Raw genomic sequence first — 6,749 nt, 5'->3', positions numbered from 1 at the left:
CTTCCGTCACAGAAAGTGGTGGCAATATGCCTCTTTTTACGCGAACGGCGACCAGACACGCCCCCGCTCCACCCCCCCCAAACGCCATAGCCTGTCAATCATGCTGCAGCTTGGGGGGTCTGCGAGATCACAGGACCCGTTCTGCACATGCACATTGGATGAATGTACATCTCTGAATCAGGCCCTATGTTCTCACCATATATCGTTTTATGTATTACCTAAACAGGCAGTGAGTGACCTGTCATTCCAATATTTGTGGTAGAAAAGAGAATGTTTTTGTTCTTGCTAAACCACCAGAAAAATAAACCTAAAAAGCAAATAAATCTTTTTACAGAAATATATATATGATTTCAGTTCTCAAAAAGTATAATACCTCAATTAAACATTCATCTCGGCCATGACCCAGAAAATATATTACCATTTTTAACTGGAGCAAAGCAAATCTAACACTCTCCATGGGAGGCTCGCAACTCCCTTTAGGAATGGTTAAACATTCAATTAATCAAATGCAATAAAACTCTTTGTGGGAGTCAACATTATGTATATGGAACCCAGCATATGATAAACCAGCATGTGAGAATGAATGGAAGTTTGTGAATATTGGCTGATTTACTAAGCGGTTTTATACTTTAAGCATTTCTTGGTTTTCAAAAACATCTGGGCTTTGTGCCCTTGATTAAAATTAATGGGCTGGAGTTTCAGTACTGGAAGATGTCCAGTGTCTGAAGACTGCTTATATTTATGGCCCCTCATGTCAGTATTCAGTGAGGATTATATAATATGATCCTTGTTAAATCATTTAAGTGGATGTATTGTTAACTTTGTGTTAGCCAGTTTCAAATCACAATAAACTGTACTATATTATAGGGCTCATATTGGTTTCTTATGAATTTAAGATAAATAAGTAATATAGCAAAAGAAATGGTGTAGTAAATTCAAACTGGTCAAAAGAACACTATCATTATTTGTTTTTATATTTTATGATTTAGGGGTCTATTCATCATCACTTAATTTCTACAAAAGCTGGTGAAAATGATCATTTTCACCTGCAATTGTAGAAATTACTTTTTCTGGCCAATCATAAAGAAGATAAAGCAGGCGATATCACAGATATCTCCTACTTACCTTCCTCTCGCGGAATGGCCCTCTGTCCCCATACACTAGTATCACAGATATCTCCTACTTACCTTCCTCTCGCAGAATGGCCCTCTGTCCCATACACTAGTATCACAGATATCTCCTGCTTAACTTTCTCTCGCGGAATGGCCCGCTGTCCCCATACACTAGTATCACAGATATCTACTGCTTAACTTTCTCTCCCAGAATGGCCCGCTGTCCCCACGCACTAGTATCACAGATATCTCCTCCTTACCTTCCTCTCGCGGAATGGCCCTCTGTCCCCATACACTAGTATGGGGGCAGAATTCATCAAGCTCCGAAAACGAAAATACAATATTTTCGGAGCTTGACTGCGGGAGCATTTACCATCTTCAGATAGCATTTGCTCCCGCTCACGGCTTGCAACCCACTCCCTTCCTATGGGAAGGAGTCGCATGCACAGTGAGAAGCAGGCATATCGAGCACCTGATGTGTCTGTATCCTCACTGCGTCCAGGGATCGTGGAGGGGTCAGATACAACAAGAAGAAGTCGGCCAGGTAAGTCTACATGAATGGCTACTAAACATCACTATATATCGTCGGTCAGGGCTGCCTGAAGCAGCTTCTGAAGTGGTAATCAGTGACAGCCTGCAGTAAGAGACGCCAGAGACACATGAGCGGACGCCATAGCAGAAGCAGTGGATGTTCAGTGGATGCTACATGTGTTGCCACATTCAGATAGCATGCCAGACAGAGACAGCAGAGGCAGAGTGGAATCAGCTGTGATGTCCCATTGGAAGGAAAAGAAGATCCGGGAGTCGTTACTTGAGCGGGGAGAGGCGGAGATAAAAGCGCAAATCACCGGCACAGTGAAGGATGCTATAGTGCAGTGTTGGCTAACCTTGACACTCCAGCTGTTGTGAAACTATATATCCCAGCATGCCCTTCCACAGTTTTAGCGTGCCCTAATAGCAAAACTGTAGCAGTGCATGCTGGGTTATGTAGTTCCATAACAGCTGGAGTGTCAAGGTTAGCCAACACTGCTATAGTGTATGCTAACATCTCAAAGACCCTGTGAAGCAAAGGTGTGAAGAAGACGCAACAGCAAGTACTTAACAAGCTAGAATCGTTAAAAAAAAAAAAACAGTACACAAAGGTCCATGACCAGATTCAGAAGTGCAGTGGTGCCGTATGCATGAAGTGGCCCTTGTACGATTTGTGCAATGTGGTTTTTGGCCATAGCACACTATGCAACCCCGTTGCCCCGTCTTCTTCAAGTAATGCAAGCACAACTTCTGCGACAACGCCAGACACGCCAGGCACGCCTACAGAGATTCCGGACTGCAGCCAGCAGAGCCCACCTGCATCACAAATACTATTTGAGGATGATGACAACACACAGTCATCTGTTGCCATCGTGGAGACAGATAGCACCACCGATGTGACAGTGCCGCCACAGAGCCAGGGGGCAGAGTCCCAACCAGAGACCCAGGCAGACCATTCGCGATAACAGTAAGTTCCCCTGTATTACTGTAACATTACTAAAAAAATCTATCTGTTGCAGCGTTAAGCTAGCGTGCAAGAGGAAGGAGGCCTCATAGCACTGCTATTTGTTTTTGAATTTATACTAGGATTTGTCTCTGAAGTAGTACATAAGCACAGTAAAATATTGCACTTATTCCTACTGGGCCCACTCATAACATAGTGATGGGTGCGACAGTTTATGGTCACCTTGCACAATATGAAAGTAGTGATCATTCTATCACCCTGCACCTAATCAGTGAGGAGGGCCTAAAAACTTCAACTATGCCATCCTCATTGATTAGGTGCAGGGTGCAAGAATGAACACTATTAAACTGTATCTGTTGCAGCGTTGAACTAATGTGCTAGAGGATGGTGACTGCAAGAATCAGGTCATAGTGCTGCCCTTTAATTTGTAATATCTTTTACAATTAAGTGATGCATACATTATTATAATATTTGTAACACTTAATATATTTATTTATTTTTTGACAGTTTTTAATGTGCCATTACGGAAAAAGAAGAGGACCAAAATCGAGATTACCACAAGTGCCATGAGTAACATTCTCTGCGAACAACTCAGAGACCTGGATTCCGAATGGCAACGTCAAGAGGATGCTAGACTGCAGCGATTCATGGACAATGAACGCGAACTGCAGAACAATTTATATATATGATATATATGTACATAAAGCAAATAAGTACCTTTCATATGCCAACTATATAGAAGTCAGGCTGTAACATGTTTTGGACAGCTAAAGAAAAATATTATTTTCATAAAACCAGTTTGATAAATACAACTAGAGTATGAGTTTTATTGCAATATTGCATTCATATTGCTGGCAATAGTGGGTCAAATTAATTCGGCTGCATTTAAGTACACTTTCTACCTCAGTGGTCGGTGGTAGGAGAACAATATCAGACCCAACAGGATTCTCCAGGGCTTTCCACATTGGCAGATACTGTTCCCCCTGTATCTCGCAAATGTTATGCAAGATACCGCAACGTCAGGAACCAGTCTAATGTCAATGTCATTGCACCTGAGAAAACAGCGCCAACGTCCCTTGAGCCGAACAAATGCATTCTCCACCACCATCCTGGCAGAGCTGAGGGCATGGGTGTGCCGTAACTGATCCGGTGACAGCTCGAGATGCTGGGTGTACCCTTTCATTAGCCATCTTCTTAAAGGATATGCAGCATCCCCGATGATGTGGATCGGTAAAGCACCCATATTTTGCAGAGTGTGGCACAGAATATCTTAGCAGTGGAACTTATGCACAAATAATATCACATATATATTTACCTCACAAGGGAACTGCCAGCCATTTTGCCTCTCCTTTGCGATCTTGTACAGATCAGAATTGGCCAGCACACGGGCATCATGCGCACGACTGGGCCAGCAACTGAACACGTCGGTAGCTGGTAAATACAGATATTATATTGATGAAACTGCTCTTATAAGGACCATTTACACTACATGCAAATCACATTATAAATCACAATAAAAATAAAAAAGAGGCTTATCAATATCGATGGTACACGACCGCTTGTAAAATGATGGAATGCCATCCCTTCCTGTTGTGGTAGCCTGCTGGGCTGTCTCTGGTAGCAATTATGGGGATGTAGGTGCCATCAGTCGCCCCAGCAAACTACGGATAACAGTGATGGAGAAACCCAGACACTGTCTCATCCAGTTGCTGCCTCTGGGGTAGGGCAATAAATCGATAGTACAAGATATCCAGTATTGCCTTCGTCACTTCACGCACCAAAACACAAACTGTGGAGATACTGACACAAAAAAGAGGCAGGAGATTGTGCGGTACTCACCAGTGGTGCATACCACCACAAGACGATCACTAGTCTCCTGCTCGGGACAATGAGCTGTCTCCACTGGGTGGTGTGCCTGGTAAGTGCCGAGGTGAGGAGGTCATGAATGTAATTAAAGGTGCCACGTGACATCCTAATATGTGACATACATTGGTTCTCCTGAAACACCTCCACTGTAGCCCAGAAGACCTCTCCATGTTGCCAATCTCGAGCCCACAATGTGCGAGCTGACCCTCCGGTTACTCGCAATATGGACGAGATGCTGGACATGATCAAAGCTATCCGGCGTACATAATGTCGGCGGTTGGCATCCCCCTCCACCAAAAAATGCTCACACTGTGCTACGAAGAACAGTGTGACCAACTTCATCCATGTACTGCATAGTACAGCAAATGCACAAAAACATACAAGCTCTCCACGCTCCATATGTCCTCAGCCAGCAAAGCGTCCCCTTTAAATAACAAAAATGTGAAAAGCTGAGCAAGTTACTGAAAAACCCGGTTTATGCCTGAAGGGGTCGAACTGGGAATTTCCCGGGTCTAAGGTATAGTGTGAAAGGGGTTCTATGAGCAAAAACCCATGTTGGTCCCAGGTTGAGAATCCTGGGCCTGACCAGGCAAAATCCCAGGGCGTATGTCTGACAGGGGTATTAGTGACAATACTAAGTAGCAATTATTTGCAACAAACTCCATACTCCCATATTCCAAACCGTAACAATGATTTTCACACAGTGCATTTTGTTATGCATGTGGTTTATCACTTGTTAATGTTGTGTAACAATGCCATTTATCAATACTAGCATACTGAATACAAACAAAACCCTACTTAATAGCTTGAACTCAAATAACATAATTGGCAGATCATATGAAAATAAGGTTTTTGATTTTTGAAAAAATGTTTTGCATTTCATGCTGAAGACAACAAAGGGGAATTAAATCATTTTCAAAAATGATCAAGGTACTTTCAACACTTTTTTATCCCTATCCCAGTGTGTAACTAATTTACTAAACAGGATTAGTAATTTGTAATATGGTGTTTACTAAAGAGTAATTATACAGTACTTTCTAACCATTCAAGACACTCACACTGCTTCCTATTCAAATTATAGTATATTAGGAATATGAGTGACATAGGTTTTCAAAAGACAAAAGTGCTGCAGGCAAAGTGCTGTGTATTGTGTGTTGTACTAAATAAAGCTTTGCTTTTCAAAGGGAATCAGTCAGAGCTAAAATGATTGCATGAGTTACATACTGTACTAGAAGTGCATGGTGTTTTCCCCTCTATATATCATATACTGCGTATAAATAAATGACACATCTGGAGGCCTTTATTATAGCTTTTTAACATCCTCCCCATGCATTATGAACACTACATAAATACTCCAGGGCTCTCAACAGAATTAGATTACTGCTACACCTATTGTCAGAACCTCTGGTGTTCGGGCAGCACTTAATTGTAAAAAGCTCAGATTCATTTGTTGCTGACAATTGTTAGTGTTGCTGGCTTTTCTCAGTTACATAACTCACAGGGGGATATGTATCAACAGTTTTTTGCGTTAAAAAAAGGGATAAAAATTGTTTTCGAGTATTTTTCACTAGAGATAAGTTTCGAGGAAATGTATCAATGTTTTTCGCATATTTTTTTGTCATAGTATGGTTTTAGTTTTTTTATTATATTGTTATTTTTGTTGTAATTGAAATCAATGAGAGCCTTATGTATCATTTTATAGTTTTTTTTAAGGTGAAAATTATCGTGTTTTTTTCCAACATACTTTGGCTGGCGATAATTGTATTCCAGCACCACTGATGTTGAAATAACCTATGTTAGTTATTGCTATTTAAATGAAACTTATGAAATTTAAATAATCAGTATTACTTGTAATCTATATATATATATATATATATATATATATATTTTTTTTTTTGTTTTGTTTGTTTGTTTTTTTCAATTAAAAAATATAGAAGAATGGAGTTTATTTTATTATGGTGAGCTATGTGAGATATATACACACACACACACACGCACAATATATATATATATATATATATATATATATATACAGTCAGGTGCATAAATATTGGGACATTGACAGAATTTTCATATTTTGGCCTCTATTCACCACCACAATGGCTTGGAAATGAAACAAACAAGATGTGCTTTAACTGCAGATTTTCAGATTTAATTTGAGGGTAATTATATCCAAATCAGGTGAATGGTGTAGGAATTACAATGGTTTCTATATGTGCCTCCCACTTTTTAAGGGGCCAAAAGTAATGAGACAAACTAAACAATCCTAAATCTAA

At 40.6% G+C, this 6,749-nt stretch overlaps 1 pseudogene; it reads left to right on the top strand.

The window, feature by feature from the left end:
* The first annotated feature begins 1,553 nt into the window (after window positions 1–1,553).
* Window positions 1,554–3,296, top strand: LOC148527226 (uncharacterized; annotated as a pseudogene).
* Window positions 3,297–6,749: the final 3,453 nt, after the last annotated feature.

This window comes from Taudactylus pleione, unplaced genomic scaffold, assembly GCF_031769625.1.
Source record: "Taudactylus pleione unplaced genomic scaffold, aTauple2 ptg000090l, whole genome shotgun sequence".
Taxonomy (NCBI): Eukaryota; Metazoa; Chordata; class Amphibia; order Anura; family Myobatrachidae; genus Taudactylus; species Taudactylus pleione.
The sequence above is the reverse complement of the archived record's forward strand: the minus strand, read 5'-3'. Positions and strand labels throughout refer to the sequence as shown.